The sequence below is a fragment of the Myotis brandtii genome, unplaced genomic scaffold, assembly GCF_000412655.1.
Source record: "Myotis brandtii unplaced genomic scaffold, ASM41265v1 scaffold30, whole genome shotgun sequence".
Classification (NCBI taxonomy): Eukaryota; Metazoa; Chordata; class Mammalia; order Chiroptera; family Vespertilionidae; genus Myotis; species Myotis brandtii.
Window position 1 is genome coordinate 3,418,808 of NW_005361458.1, and position 16,893 is coordinate 3,435,700.

General features: G+C 41.5%; 1 protein-coding gene across 1 annotated transcript in view; it reads left to right on the plus strand.

Moving 5' to 3' along the window:
- Positions 1 to 6,295: 6,295 nt before the first annotated feature.
- The window catches only part of FREM1 (FRAS1 related extracellular matrix 1), a 155,645-nt gene continuing 145,047 nt past the window's right edge, over positions 6,296 to 16,893 (plus strand). Inside the window, exon 1 of the mRNA XM_005869602.2 lies at positions 6,296 to 6,356. The gene's annotated coding sequence lies outside the window, so the exon portion shown is untranslated. The remainder of the gene's footprint in view (positions 6,357 to 16,893) is intronic.

Genomic DNA, 16,893 nt, shown 5'->3' on the forward strand with positions numbered 1-16,893 from the left:
TGTGAGTGCTTTGTATACATCAGCTAATCTAATGACATTTGTTCTTTACTTTGGAGGTGCCAGAGGACTTCTCGAGCATATTACTCCATTCAAAATTCATGCCAGCTCCTGGAGATGTCTAAAGGGATAACCCCTTCTATACGTCAGGTAATTGAGGTTCTAAAAGATGAGGACACTTCTCCAAGGTCACACGACTTGTAAATGCCAAAGCTCTCCTGTCATCCATGACTCTCTGTGTGGCTAAGCTACTCTATTTTTCTTTTATAGATGTATTACAAAGCATTAATCTGGTAAGTTTATAGGTTCTTCCACTGTGAACAAGTGACGTTTGATGAAGATAGCCTTAAATGTAAGAGTCAGTACCAGCAGTGTTGCTAGACCAGGGCTGGGCAGTGCACAGCCCATTTTCCACAAGGTTGGAACAGTAGTGACCTCTGGGCACACTAAAGACTCCTTGAAATCACTCCAGATAGAAATGCTGAGGTTGGCAGGCTGGTCCTGCTCGTCATACCACAGGGGAATTAGAAACATGGAATATATTGCAAAGGCACAATGTGGACCCCTGGCTTGGAATCTAAGGACCCGAATGCATGTTCCCATTCCACCATTGGCTCTGGGAACTTGGACACATCTTTGGATTTTGAATTTCTCTTCTATAAAATGAACACCCAGAGGCAGTTCATCTCTATTATCCCATGAATTCACTCTGTGAATACATTTAGTGGATACAAGACTGAGAGTCAGCCTCTTGCTACAAAAGTACAGCTAAAAGTCATTAAGTCTTCTGAGACCAACAGAATAATGTAAAAATTGTAGTGTTTTATGATGATTAAATGAGTTAATGCCAATGAAATAGCTTTGGAAATGGAAAAGACTCTAATATTAGGAAGATTATTTGCAATATTCAATTAGAGTAATTAATATTTATCTGAAGTTGCCCATATTGGAGTAGGTTAGACCATTCACTTCTTCTCTTCATGCAATAAGTGAAAAATGATGCCTATTGGATGCTGCAATTTATGCAATTAAAACCCTAAGTAAGGGCTATTATTAGAAACCAAAGCTACAGTACACTTGATATTTCTATTAAAGATGGTGAAGAAGAGTCAGTTCTAGAGAGTTTACTGTTTAAGAAGACAAAAACACAACACATATGCCTAAGGTGCCTTTGCAGAAATTGAGCAAGATAACCAATCAGTGAAAAAGCATGGACCAGACAGGTAATACATTCCCACTCCATTTCCTATGGCAATGAGAATTTGTTTTGCTGAAATGTAGCTGGTCAGATGTTTCATGAAAAAAAGTTCCTTGCAGAATAAATTTTGGCTTTGAAATTTTTCTGGGATGGAGTTTCTGGGATCCATTCAGTCTTTTTGATTCCTGGTAATCGTAGTTGTGACAGATCTAGGTGCCATTTATAATTTATAGGTGATAAAGTATTTACAGTTTATTTTAGGTCTAAAACTACTGCTAGTGATACATAATTAATCACTCTACTGGATTTAAGTCCAAGCATTCTAAAAGACTTACATTCCTATTCCTCAGAATAAGTAATTAAAAAGGTCTTGCTTTTTTCCCATTCACCACTGGAAACTGTAGTGCCAGCACTCTTCCCAGGCGTCCAGTGCTCCCCCATTCAGAACACTTAAGCGGAAATGCTCAGGAGAGGCCAAAATAAGGGAAACAGGAGTCAGGAAATTCTCCATCATTTTTCAATGATAGCATTTGTCAGAAGAGGAAATTAGATGATAGGAAAATACTGAATTGGATACAATTATAATTGACTGTTAAATCCCAAGGAAATAAGCTAAAACTACTCTGAAGACAGTGGGGTTGATAAGTATGCTGCAAGAAACTCAGGCGATTAAGGCTGAATGTGAGAGTGACAGCACATTTGTCAGGAGAGAGAAGAGCAAGCATTCCTGCTGGATTATCAAAGGAGCACACACAACAGTGGTTCATCGCTTGTACCAAAAGTACCACCTAGAGTTTATTGTCTGTTAAGGTTCACTCTTCATGCTTACATTCTATGGATTTGAACAAATTTATGAAGACATATCCACCATTAAAATATTACACAGAGAGGCTTGGCCGGGTGGCTCAGTTGGTTGGAGCATAGTCCTGTATACCAAAAGGTTGCAGGTTCAATTTCCGTTCAGGGCACATATGTAGATTGCAGGATCGATCCCCAGGAAGATTGCAGGATCGATCTCCAGGAAGCAACTGATCGATGTTTTTCTCTCACATTGATGTTTCTCTCTCTCTCCCTTCCTTTCTCTAAAAATCAATAAATATATCCTCGGGTGACTATTAAAAGAACAGTATCATTCAGAGTTTTATTACCCTAAAAATTCTCTCTGCTCCATCTATTCATACCTCTTTCTCCCTTGATCTTTTTACTTTCTCCATAGTTTTGCCCTTTTCAAAATGTCAGGTAGTTGGAATTATACAGTATGTAGAATTTTCAGAATGGCTTCTTTCACGTAGTAACATGCATTTAACATGTCTCTTTTCATGGCTAGATAGCTCTTTTTTTGTTTGTTTAATCCTCACCTGAGGATATTTTTCCATTGATTTTTAGAGTGGAAGAGAGGGAGAGACAGAGAAACATCAATGTCAGAGAAACACATTGATTGGTTACCTCCTGCACATTCCCCGACCAGGGCCCGGGCTGGGGAGGAGCTTGCAACCAAGGTACATGTTCTTGACCGGAATAGACCCTGGGATCCTTCGGTCCACAGGCTGAAGCGCTATCCACTGAGCAATTGGCTGCAGTGGTCGGTAAACTGCGGCTCGGCAAACCACGGCTCTCGAGCCACATGCGGCTCTTTGGCCCCTTCAGTGTGGCTCTTCCACAAAATACCGACTTCTGCGCATGGGCCATGAAGTTTCAATCGCACTGTACTTGCACGCCCGCACGTGGTATTTTGCGAAAGAGCCACACTCAAGGGGCCAAAGAGCCACATGTGGCTTGCGAGCCGCGGTTTGCCGACCACTGGGCTAGGGCATATAATTAACTTTATGAAAGTTATGTTTCCTGTAGACATTTCAGAATACATTGCAATCTAAGTTTGTTATTTTTTTGCTTAGAATGCTGAAAGCATTTCCCCTCCCCGCCAAAGAAGTGGTATAGAAATGGTATTTCCATTTCTAGACTAATTAATAAACTTTATTTAGTCCAGATGTTAGAAGAAGCACACTGATGCAACCACCTATTAGATTTCTTTATCAAATGGATTTTATTTCAACTAATAGCATCTAGAATCATCTGCATTTATTTTTTGCATTTGAGATATTCACAAGGTGGGTGATTCTTAAATTCAATGAAAACAAAATTGTCTATCATGTTGTGTCTTAAGGCTTTATTTCTTGTCCTTTCAAGATTAGTACAGGAATCATACATGGTAACTGTATTTTGTTTACTAATAACTGCTTAGTAAGCAGTGTTTGTTTACTTATAAAAAGCTTGGAGGTTCTTCAAGAAGTTTTAGACAGCAAATGGAATGACTCAAGAGATTCTTGAAGACTTAAAATTTATGACTTTGAGTAAGATATGCAGCAGTCATTGCAGAAGTATCTATACAGCAAGTTTTTAAATAAAATATCTTTCTTTCTTCTTTTGCATTCTTATTCATTTTTCCCCTTCTTTCTTTCTTATATAATTTTCTCTCCTTTTTCATTCCCCTCTCTCTTTCCCTCATTTTTCTAAGGAAAGGGGTATGGTGTGGTGACCTTGTTAGGGAAACCAGTCTTGATTGAATTGGATTTATAGTGCCCTGAACTTTAAGGTTTAGAATAACCAGACATGTCTCAATGTAAACATTTTCCCCAAAGTAAGATAATACTCCTACTTTTCTATAAATGGTCAATCTAAAAGTTTGGCCAGATGGTATGCCATTATTTTTTTGTCTGGTGGAGATGAAATACAAGAAAGTATTTTAGTATGCAGTTGTTAAGGAACAAAACTCTCACCCACTGAATCCTGATGAGTTGAACCTCCATGGAGCGGACATTTCTAGACCTGTAATATATTGAATCAGTGAGGTCAGAAACCATATGCAAATGAGATGAGATTCATGAAATTTTTGTAAAAAGATCCAGACTCATAAACTGAAGAGCTAAGGACTTAAAAACAGAACCCTGGACTCTCCTAACTTTTCCTTTGACTGTTGTGACAAAAGTTAGATCAGTTCTCCTTCCTCCTCCCTGCTGAATGAATGCTGGGCATCTTGTCTTAATTAAATAACAACCTTTCAGAATGGGAATTTGTTTGAAGTAAAGAGGTTCAGAGAGGAAAGTGTGTTTGAAGAGTTTGAAGGGTCAGGAAACAACTATGTGGGTATGTATGTGGGTGGGCGGGAGCGCGCGCGCGCGCGCGTGTGTGTGTGTGTGTGTGTGGTGTGGGTATGTATGTGGGTGGGCGGGAGCGTGTGTGTGTGTGTGTGTGTGTGTGTGTGTGTGTGTGTGTCCCTGTGTGTGTGTTATATGTGTGAGTATGCACACACATGGGTGTGAAGGTGTGTGAATATGTGAGTGCATGCCTATGAATGTATTTGTGTGTGGCTGTGCCACCCGTGGGTGCCTATGTGGGTGTCCCATGTGTGCACCTGTGTGTGGTGCATTCGAGAGACTGTGTATGTTGCATGTGTGTGTGGGTGTGAGATGCAACTGTGTGCTGAGAGCTGCGGGCGGGAGAGGCAGCTTCGGCTCAGCCAGTGGCAGAGCAGTGAGGACACAACTAATAGTGAGAAAAGAAGCTGGGGAGAGACAAGGAGGAGAGGCCACCGGCCTCATTAACAAAAGCTCAGTTTTGTCCCTGCGGACCCAGCCAGCAGAAGGGACTGAGGAGCTGTGGCTCTCCGCCAGGGAGGTTGATCCCTGCGAACAGTGGCAGGCATCCTCTATCATGCCCCGCGCAGAGGAGTCCTGGGGCTCGGCAGCCGGGAAGTTTCAGAGCCGCCGTGGCAGCAGCCTTGGAGGAGACCCGTGGAGACAGTGAAGTGTGTATGTGACCTTCAGTTCTATATTTTCTTGTTGGGAGGGTTAATGGACATTTAGTACAAAGAAAGCTCAAACTCAGCTGACCTGAAAGACTGGAATTTCAGCTCGCTTTCCTTCCCCGGGTTGTTTTCCTCCCCCTTCCTCTCAAAGCTCTTTAAACCAGAGATTAACCGGTCAGTGACTCTGATTCCGCCAAAGGTCTCTAACTCTGGGGCTTGGAAAGGAAAAGCACTACCTGTAAGTATCTGCTTTCTGTACTTCCTCTCATCTGAACTGTGCATGTTCTGTTTAGCAGAATGCCCCAGAGGTGGTGTGCGGTGGTAGCACTGACTCCAAGTAATGAGGCAAGAAGTCTATGGAGTCTGCTTGCAAAAGTTTAATTCGCATGTAAACTCAGAAGGTGGTAGCTTGCAGTGTTAAAAAACTATGTGCCCAAAATGGGATTTTCTCTATCATGTAACAAAAATGTATAACTCCCTTCTGAGCCCATTTCTAATGGCACTTAGCAGTGAAACCATCATTTCTTAATTTTGTGATTCCAACCTCACCAAAATTAGAATGTTTCTTCTCAGCTAAAATAAATGGCAAAGGAAAAGAGGCAAAAATTAACAAAACAGATAATATCCTCATGGTACAAAGATTTGGAAATTTGGAAATGATTTTTGGATACCTTTAGTTTAGTTGCATGTGGATATATATTTCTAGAAGCATGGTTTCTTTTTTATGGGGATGATAGTTGAAGAGGCAAAGAAATATTGTTCTGAAGTTTCAGACTGATTTTTAAGCCCTTCCTGCTTATTACCCAGATTTGGTCTAGAGATTTCAATGCTGCAGTAAATGGTTTTTGGTTTTTTTTGTTTTGTTTTGTTTTGTTTGGTTTGGTTTTCACTGATGTACAGAAAGAGTTTTTAAGGCATTTAATGTTGATTTTCTGACTTTTTCCTATTGCTCTCCGTCTTGTTGCATGGCATGAATTACACAGCTTTAAAGGAGCATTTCCGGAGGCCGGTTGGGGTTTATGGCCTGAGACTCTTGCTGGAGAGATTAACCTCTTCAGGGCTGGTCCGCAGACCAGACCTCATGATGCAAATACTCTTCGCGCTTCTGTTCTGGGAAACTGATACTGCCAGTTACAGCTTGAAAAGTTACTTCTTCGTGCCCTGCCTACACTTGGACAAAGCGCTTTCAGCGGAATTCTAGGCACATGTTAACTACCTTTGCTCTTTCACTCCATCAGGGACTCTTCAAATCCAGCATGCATGAGAACCTGCAGGGCGCTTGGTGGTAGGCCACACCCCCAAAGAGTCTGAGACCTGGGGTGGGGCCCGGCATCTACCCAGATGAATCTGATGCAGGTGAGCTCCCTGCATATAACTTGTTCTTGGCAATTAAATTCTTTTCATGTACTTGGTTAATATTAAACTTCATATCTAATGAACACACTTGAGTTTGAGCTGATGTTGAGCATAAATTGTGTGCAACATGGTTTTGCATGCTTGGCCAACAAACCAGGGCTTTTAACCAGCTTTCCCATCAGCCCCCTCTTTCTTTTTTTTTCTTGCTCCCCTTTCCATTCCTATGTGTGAGAAAGGGAGTTGGGCAAAGGAACCTGGACACCATATTCCCCTGCCTCCATCTTTTGGACTGTAGGGTCTGACCTGCCTCCACATGGCTAAGCAATGTTTGTCTTGTAAACCTTAAGCCCAGGCTGTTCTTAATTCTTTTTAAAAAAATATATTTTATTGATTTTTTACAGAGAGGAAGAGAGAGGGATAGAGAGTTAGAAACATTGATGAGAGAGAAACATCGATCAGCTGCCTCCTGCACACCCCCTACTGGGTATGTGCCCGCAACCAAGGTACATGCCCTTGACCAGAATCGAACCTGGGACCCTTCAGTCCACAGGCCGACGCTCTATCCACTGAGCCAAACTGGTTAGAGCTGCTTTTAATTCTTTATCAGCCTGTGGGAATGCTCTGCGCCTGGGACAGGCTGTTCGGCTGAACTCTGCTAGATTTCTTGGGACTGTTCAGGAGCAGCCCAATTCTTAGAAACTGAGTTAGATGGGGCCAGTCCACAGGGGCTGGGAGAAATAGGAAGTGATTTCTCCATCATGTCAAGATCCTCATTTGACAACATAGGAAAGTAATGTTAACATAAGAAACATTCCAATCTGTCAAGAGTATTTTTGTGAGTTTATTTGAGCCAAACTGTCAATAATTGCCAGGAAGCAGAATCTCAAAGCATTGAGATAATGGTCCGAAGAATGGCAGTTTTGCACCTTGTTTTATACGTTACAATCAAAAGGGGGTTAATGAAATTCGTTGGTGATAGATTAGGGAGGCGGGAGAAAGCAAACTGGGAAACCTCTGGGATTGGCTAAAAGGTAAAATGATAGACATATACTTCTACTCAGGTGGGTACAGGATGGTTAACAGTCAACAATTAACTCAGTAACAATGAGGGGATTTGTGGTCTCTCACAGAGTGCTTTGAGGGGTCCTGGAAAAGGAAAATTACTTTGACATTCCAATGATCTTAGATGCTGAAAGACAATAGGCTCAGTTAAGGTAAAGATTGACCTTTGTCAGGGAAGAGCCAGGCCTAGAACATGACTACTGACCGTAAACTGCTTTTTATTCTAAAAAGTGTTAATTTCAGACCCTTTTTTGTGGTTACTTTAGGTCTCTGAGTTTGCAGGGCTGCCATGCAGGCCTTCCCTAGTCTATCTAGTCAGGTGGACATGTGGCCCCTGTTGGTCCACAGTAAGAATTCAGCCCCCACCCCATCCCCGATGGCATTTGATGGCACTGGATGTTTAGAATAAAACGAAAATAGGATGTGGTCATCAGTTCTTCTTTCCTTTCCCTCTCTCCTCATTCCAAATAGGTGGGGGTGCCTGCTCCACGCCAGGCTCAGTGCTAGTTTCCAAGGAACCCAATGTCAACAGCATGGGCAGGGCTTTTGTGCTCATGATGTTTCAAACCTTAGCTGCTGCTGACCAGTCTTGGGCAAGCCACCTAATCTCTCTAAGTGTCACTTCTACCACCTATAAAACCAAACGATTGAGTTAACTTGAGTTTGGGTGTCTTTCCAGCTCTGATATTCTGACACTGATGGATATGGCTCAGTCTTCTAAACTCAGTTAATTGGTGAATGGGAACCTTTTTTTTCTTTTTAAAAAAATATATATTTTATTGATTTTTTGCAGAGAGGAAGGGAGAGGGATAGAGAGTTAGAAACATCGATGAGAGAGAAACATCAATCAGCTGCCTCCTGCACACCCCCTACTGGGGATGTGCCCGCAACCAAGGTACATGCCTTTGACCGGAATCAAACCTGGGAGCCAAACCGGTTTGGCTCTTCTTAATTTTTTACTAAAGTATTGTTGGTATAGAATGGGAACTTTTTAGCATTTGCTTTGAGAACAGACCCAAAGAATAGACTTACTGTTTTTTTCAAAAAGATCTTAAAAACATTTTTTTTCTCTCACAAAGAACCAAGACCACCGGTCCATCGAGTTAGACAAATGCCACCTTTACGGAGCACACTGCCCTTGGGCACAATGGGACCCTGCACCTCTCTGGAAAGGCTGTTTCTCTGGGCCAGGTTACATAGGACGGCAGCCTCTTATCTTGTCTGAATCTGGTGTTGCTACCCTTTTGGAGAGCTGGGTGGTCTGAGCAGGGCTCGCTGGCTTCCATACCTGCACGGCTTGCAACCTGACCCTTTCATTCAAGTGATTTAATAGCGTTTGTGCTATCAGGTGAGCTCAAACAGAGACCTTTGAAGGGCTGGGGGAACCGCCCCCCCCACCCCCCCAGGAAATCTCACATTCTGTCTGTGCTGCAGCTTCTCTCACTGCATGACTGAGGCAACATTTCAAAGTGTTCTGAAACTTGGCCATCAAGATAAGAAAATATAGCTGTGATCTCTGTGCTTTTCGGACAAATGTAGCCTCCAGCTGCCTGAAGGTATCATGTTTAGGTGGGAAACTACTCACGGGAGGAGAGAGTACAGGGATCTTGCAGAGTTGGGATATTTTTTGACAACATGTTTTGGCCTCTCTTTGTTAAGTTTAAAGGAAATGACACAGTAGTCTTTGGTTTCTCTCTTCCCCTCTCCATTTATGGGGTTGCTTCTATGATATCAGGATACTCCTGTTGTGCATCATGCAAAGACTGCCTATCACTCTTCACTCTCAACCTTATCCTTGAGATATCTGGCTTCCTTAGAGACAGGGGCAGATAAACACTCCAGGGCTCACTAAGCCCCAGGTTCTTCCATAGGGATCCCATCTCTGCATTCTCTCATGTGTCATCCGCGGCTCAGCACTTACAGAGGCTCTCTGCATTCTTCTCTTAAAATAAATGAGCCAGGACTTAGCCTCATGGGGTCACACTCAATGCCATGGTATTTTCATCCAAGGTCTACATTTCTTGTTAGCATAAAAATTCTTTCTTCTGTAAAATATCAGCCAAAACCATCGTGAAGTTAGGGGAATGTCATAAAGGGTCGAAATTCCCCAGTTGAAAACTCATCCACATGTTTGAAAGTTGTTGGCTGTTTCCTATCAAATCCCTTCCGTGGCTCAAATTTGCTTCTCCTGTAAAAGGGATTCTCCTGTTTGGAAAGACAACACAGCATCAACACCACAGTGATAATTTTTGTTTTATGTAAATCTTTCCCTTTATTAGAACATGGTTGGATGATTTTATTTCATCCAATAAGCATTCATGATCATTTTAAAACCAAAAGGTTAGTCTTGCTAGATCACGAAAATGAAATCAGAGTTGTATAGTAGAAAAAAGGAGTGGCCTTGGAATAAATTTCAACTGGGTTCCAATCCTGGGCTGCAATATTTTTTGGTTCTGTGAGGTTTGGCAAGTTACATAGCCAGTTTCCTGGGGAGTAAATGAGGGTATCGATACTTAACAGGTATAGTAAGGGCTACAGGACATTTGGAAAGTGCCATGCATGGTGCATGACATATGATCAGTGTTCAATAAATATTTCTTTTTGGGGGAAGGGTTAGCACATCTGTGAAGGCTGGAAAGAAGTAAACATGTGATAAACCATTCAATTTATAGGTAAAAAGAAAAGAGAATGTGAAATAGAGCTTTTTTTCTCAGATCTCATTGACTGGGTAGGATAGATCTTAACCCTTTACTCCCTGGCCTTTAACTCTGATCAGCAGTCTAGTTCTCACTTGCTTCTTTCTCACAGAGTGAGTAGAGCATGAAACAGATGCTGGAGCTCACAGGCCCAAGTGATTAGCATGGAGTGAGCCAGTGTGATGTGAAAATCATTCTGTCCTTATTTCTTCCTGATCCTCCAGAATTGGAGCCTTGTACAGCCATTGAAGATAAATATCTAAGGAGATTAATTATTGTTTTTGTCAGGTTTTTGCTTCATTGTAGCAAAGAACCCAACCTTATAGGGAATGTTTGAGAACTTGAAACTCTGGGATTTGCCTGTAAACTATCACCAATGGAAAGAAATAGTCGCTCAAACATGTAGCATTCTCTCTCTCTCTCTCTCTCTCTCTCTCTCTCTCTCTCTCGCTCTTTCTCTCTCTCTTTCTCTTCCTTCCACCAGTTTTCTTATAGGTCCAATATTTGCATTGGGGTAAGTCAGCTGGTATATATCTATTGAGCTTCCTGTGCCAGGCCCAACGACCAGGCCTGTAGGTACCTGAATGAGCAGTACAATCATGGTTGTTATCTTCAAGGAGCTTACAGATATTGTAAAAGGCAGACTTTTGAATAAATGACTTCAAGTAAATAATTAAATGTCTGTAGGTGTGCAGCATGAGGTTAGGGGTATTACAGGGTTCTATTCTATCAGATAACACCGATCTGGGAGGTGGACATAACGGTTAGCCAGGCAGTGGGGGAAGGGCATTCATGGTGGATGGAACAGCACAAACAAACCATGTGATGGAGGTGAGCTTAAGGAAGGAAGAAGACCTGAGTGACACTTGCCAGTGGCACAGAGGAGAGTTGTGTGAGAAGAGGCTGCAGGACTAGGCAAAGGACAGTCATGCAGGGAAATCTAGACTCACAAAAGGGACCCTGGAACCCATACTCCGTCTTTAATAGAAGGGTCCCTTCCTGTGTCTATTAGTACACCTCAGCCCTGGCCACTATGGGACAACTCTGAAAACGTTTTTTTCTAAAAGTAAGTTGAGATGCTACCCATTACCATGGAACCACAAAGTAAAGTCTCTCCTCCTTCAAATATTTGAAGACAAGCTATTCACAAATTGCTATCAAAGTAGGTTTGCTTTTTCCCATACATAGGCAGTTGATTTTTGGAAATGTAGAGTTTTACATTTGTGCTCATTGAAAGCCAACTTACTGGCTTTAGTCCATCATTCCAGCCTCTGCTTACTGAGGCTGTGGATCTTGATTATGTCCTCAGTGGTACTGCTAACCTTCCTGGATTTGAAGTGTCTGTGAATTAGATAAGCTTGTCTTTTATATCTTTTTTTTTTATTATTTGGAAAGTTGTTTAATCAGAGGGGGCCAAAATGGGGCACAACTCAAATATTTATTTTAAGAGAAATGGTGTCTCTAATATCTTTTTATTCTTTTTAACATTTTTGTTATTAATTTTTAGAGAGAGAGAGAAAGGAAGAGGGAGAGGGAGAGAAACATCGATTGGCTGCCTGTTGCACGCCCCCTACCATGATTGAACCGGTAACCCAGGCATGTGCCCTGGCCAGGAATGAACCCAGCAACTTTTTGATCCACAGGATGATGTCCAACCAACTGAGCCACTCCAGCCCAGGCTCTTTTTAGTCTTTTTTAGAGAAGAAACTAGACACAACATTTCTTTCTTTTGTTTTTTTTTAAGACTTATTTTTTAATGTTTTTCATTATTATTATTTTTAATCCTCACCCAAGGATATTTTTTCCATTGATTTTTAGAGGAGTAGAAGGGAGAGAGACAGAGAGAAACACCCATGTGAGAGAGACACATTGATTGGTTGCCTCCCTCATGCCCCCAACCAGGGCTGGGAGACTGCAACTGAGGTATGTGCCCTTGACCAGAACCGAACCTGGGACCCTTCAGTCTGCAGGCGGACACTCTGTCCCCTGAGCGAAACTGGCTAGGCTAGACACAACATTTGTATTGTCCAGACTCACAGAACGTCTAAGTTTAAATAGTAAGAGCTCAAAGACGTCAATGTGTGTTGGTATTCTTTTTAAAAAAATATAATTTTATTGATTTTAGAGACAGAGGAAGGGAGAGGGCTAGAAAGAGAGAAGCCTTGATATGAGAGAGAAACATTGATTGGCTGCCTCCTGCACGCCCCTTACTGGGGATTGAGCCTGCAACCCAGGCATGTACTCTGACTGGGAATTGAACCTACAACCTTTTAGTACATGTAACAATGCTCAACCAACTGAGCCACACCGGCCAGGGCTGTTGGTATTCTTGTTTTGGCAAGAATACTAAAGGCAGTTCAACTATAATTGCTGATTTCATCTCTTGGTACGTGTTCAATGCATATCACATGCAACAGACAGTTTTGTCCACCTACCTTCAAAATGCATAAATAGCTATGGTTCGATAAATGCCCTGTAATGGGTTTAAATAAAATATGATTCTCTGCAATAGCGGAAAGAAAATCATTGCGAATGGACTGATCAGGTCTTAGGGTATCTTGTAGGAGGCATTTCAGGAGGTGTTAATCTGTGAAACGGATTTTAATTAATGAGGGTGAAAGCAAAGACATTCCAGGCCCAGGGGGGAGGGGGGCAGCCATGTGCAGGGCATAGAGGTAGGAAGTGTCCTGCAGGTCATTGTGAATGTGTAACTGGAACTTAGGGGTGAGGGTAGGGCTGTGGTTTGGGGATACAAAAGGCCTTGGAGTGGATATGTAGTAAGAAGAAAAATGTTAGGTCAAATTTTTAAGAAACGTCTCATTTCTAATGGTACTATGTGACTAAGAGAGGAGAAAAAAAGAAAGAGAAAGATAAGGAAGCATAAATAAAAGAGAAAGAGGCATTGGTGAGGAAGTGAAAGAGCAGGACTGTATTGAGGCACAGAAATCAGGGGAGAAGCAATTATGCGCAGTGTGGTGGAGGGCATTGTTGGGTGCTGCAGAGACCGGAGAGGACTGTGGGAGTAAACTTCCACCTGATGTATCTGTTAGTAAGTCGCTGGCAGCCTTTGGGGCAGCTGTTTCAGTGGGCTTGTGGCAATGAGAATCAGGCGATCCTTTTAGGAAACACAAGAGTGGTAAAAGTGCATAGAAACAGCTTGTCAAGGAGATAGAGACAGTTGGTCCAGAGGAGGCATGTTATGAGAAAGGAGAAAACATATTTGATGAGTATTAGCGGTAATAGTCATAAAAGTAGTAAGTAAGTATACTAATATTTATTGAACACTCTCTATGTGCTATATGCTCACCTATGCTTTTTCTTTTGATTCTCATACCAGAACGATGGGTTGGTGTTTTATCCCTTTTTAAAGGTGAAAAAACTGAGACTAAGAATTTAATGTGGCCAAGATGACATCATCAGTAAGTGGCAGAGCCAGCATCAAATCTAAGTTAGCAAGTTCCCTCCTCACTGTTGTTACCGCACGGGTACCTGTTTTGGTGCAGCGGCTTTCCTGTTGTAGGCGTGGCTTCTCCAATGGGGAGAGCAGTGGGCCTGCTGATTAAAGCCAATTTATCAAAGTGATAATAATAATGAAAAGAAAAGATGGGAACCAAAAGGCAAGTGCACCTGAAGAGCTGATTTCTACCAAATATGGGATAAGTATCTCAAGCTTATTTCTAAAATATAAAATAACCCCTTTTCACATGAAGTCATTGTCATTGAACCTATGTGTGATGTAATGTCCCACAACAGTAAGAGCACCGGCCGTTCATTGCAGATTAGACACAAGGCCCTTTTCTTTTGCATCTCTCTCCTTCCATTCCCCTTACTTTCTTCTCTTGTTTTAATACTTTCTGGTCTTAAGAAAGTCAGACTCCTGCTCACCACATGTCATGGCTCAGTAACTTTGATCTCCTCATTGATCGTGGCCTCAGCTACTAAGATCTACGGCCTTTCACACAATAGGTCTGAATGAAATACTAAAATTTTGGGAAATACTTGGTGCCTTAAGCCCTTAGAAGTCTCAGAACAATAAAAAGTAGCTGCTGCTGGAGGTACTGATTTGTGATTAAAATGTCACTTTAGGGTGGTCTATCAGTAGGAGAGGAGAGGGGTTGAATGAATGGCCATTTGACTATTTTAAGTAGCTACCCAGAGAGTATAACATTGATTTTTATATCCTCTTTATATCTTGTTTACCAGGTGTATTAATTTGCTAGGCCTGCCATCACAAAGTACCACAGATGTGGTGGCTTAAACAACAGAAATTAACTTGTTTACAATTCTAGAGACTAGAAGTCCAAGATGAAGGTGCAAATAGGCTTTATTCCTTCTGAAGCCTCTCGCCTTGGCTTGTAGATGGTTGTCTTCTCCCTATGTCTTCACATGGTCTTCTCTCTGTACCCATCTGTGTCCTTTTTTCCTCTTTTTAAATATGATTTTAAAAATTGATTTTAGAGAGAAAGGTAGGGAGGGATAGAATCATCGATTGGCTTCCTCCTACTTACCCCCTATTGGGAACTGAGCCCACAACCTGTGCATGTGCCCCTGACCTGGAATCAAACTGGTGACCTCTTGGTTCATGGTTGATGCTCAACCACTGAGTAATACCAGCTGGGCCTTATTTCCTTTTTTCATGTGGACATTAGTCATATTGCTTTAAGATCCATTCTAATGACTTAATTTTAACTTAATTGTCTCTTTAAAGACCCTACTTCTGCTCTGGATGGTGTGGCTTGGTTAGGCAGCGTCCAGTGAACCAAGAGGTTGCTCGTTAGATTCCAAGTCAGGGCACTTGCCTGGGTTGCGAGCTTATTCCCTGGTAGGGGGTGTGCAAGGGTAGTTGATCAATGTTGCACTCTCACATTGTTTCTTTCTTCTCCCTCTTAAAAAAATCAATAAACTATTTTTTAAAAAAGACCCTATCTCTAAATATAGTCATATTCTGTAATACTGGGGTTTAGGACTTCAACATAAAGTTTTGCAGGAACAAAATTCAGCCCTAAAATCATGCCAAGTTCTCTGCCTGGTGTTAGTTAGTGAATCTTCCAAATTCTTAAGACATTACAGCAGGTCTTCAAATAATTTTGTTTTGTTCAATATTGATGAGATGCTGTATGAACTTAACTCTTGTTTCTATCAATTTGCCTACAGTAAAATTGCTTTTGTTATACGTCTCATTTTGTTTAAGGTCACAGAACCTATTAACAACATTAAGTGAGGACTTAAGGTACTACAGCCAAAGGAAATAGAACAAAACTCGGAGATACACAAACCTATGTTAAAAAAATTCAGTTATAATACACTATGGATTTGGAGATTGGCTTCAGGATGGAGTGGTAGGGAAAATTCCTCAGAAAGGACTAGCTTTTTCACTTTCAGAAAAATCCCAGATGGAACTGATTTTGTTTTTCTCATTTGGCCATAATGCCTGGGTGGTGCTGTTTTGACTTTTCCAGTTAGGAGGGAAGCCGTGTGGCCTGTGTATCATTTAGCAACATAGATGCTAGGTGGCCTCACTCATGGTTGCTGAATTGCTTTATTGGGAACTATTGGCTTTTGTTTACTCCCCCAAAAAGATACATTTCCTGTTCTGTGCTTTGCATCTTGCTTGGGTGCTAAGTCCCTTGTGCATGGAAATCACAGGAGGACTCCCACCTGTCCCTTCCCCCACGGTTGCGTTTGCCTACATTAGCATGGCAAATGGCGATGACTGTGTAAGCTAATCGGGGAATGGTCAGAGATTGCACGGTGCCGCCCAGCAGGCTCACAGTCACGGGCAGCCCTGAGTTTATAGCTATCATGTCTGAATTGTTAGCTTTGTGGTCAGATAATTCTGAGATTGGGACTTTAAAACCCAAGACTTAAGACTTCAGACCTTTAAGACCTAGACTAAAACCCAAGACTTAAGACTTCAGACCTTTCAGACCTAGACTATTCAGACTTTTTAAGACGAAGTCTTAGGCTTTAAGACAATGACGTGCTAAGGAGCTCATGTGCCCATGATATGAGGGAAGTTGATTTTTTTTCTGTTAATTAAAAACAACAATAAAAGCTATCTTTACAATAACCTTCTGAAATCATTATTATGAATCCCCACTGTACAGAGGATGAAGGCAAGGCTGAAAATGTTTAAGTAACATATGGATACTGAATGTTGAGGTTCTTTCTAAACACTATAGTGTTCAAAAGTGGACAGTTTAGTCAAAGTGCTATCCTTGGTTCAAAGGCTTAATTGGGGTCTGTCTACAAAGAGATGTGTGAGCTAAAGGGTCTATTATCTGGCTTTTTCTTTTTCTTTACAAAAGGAATTGACTTGTTTTTCCTTCAAAAGATTGATCTTTATTCATTGTTATACTGAGGTTCTTTCTAAACACTATAGTGTTCAAAAGTGGACAGTTTAGTCAAAGTGCTATCCTTGGTTCAAAGGCTTAATTGGGGTCTGTCTACAAAGAGATGTGTGAGCTAAAGGGTCTATTATCTGGCTTTTTCTTTTTCTTTACAAAAGGAATTGACTTGTTTTTCCTTCAAAAGATTGATCTTTATTCATTGTTATTGAGTAGAAAAAGCCATATTGTTTATCTCAGGCAGAAGGTTGGAGATAGTGAGATGGGTTCCGATGGACAAGATTGAGGTTCATGACCAGGTTGAGGAGGGTTGTAAGAGGTCTGAGATAATGGCCATGGTTTCATTGAAGAATCAGCAAGAAGCAATTGGGGGTACATTAAGAATACAATGGGGAATTAGACTTTGGAGTAATCTGAGAGATTTTTCATTTC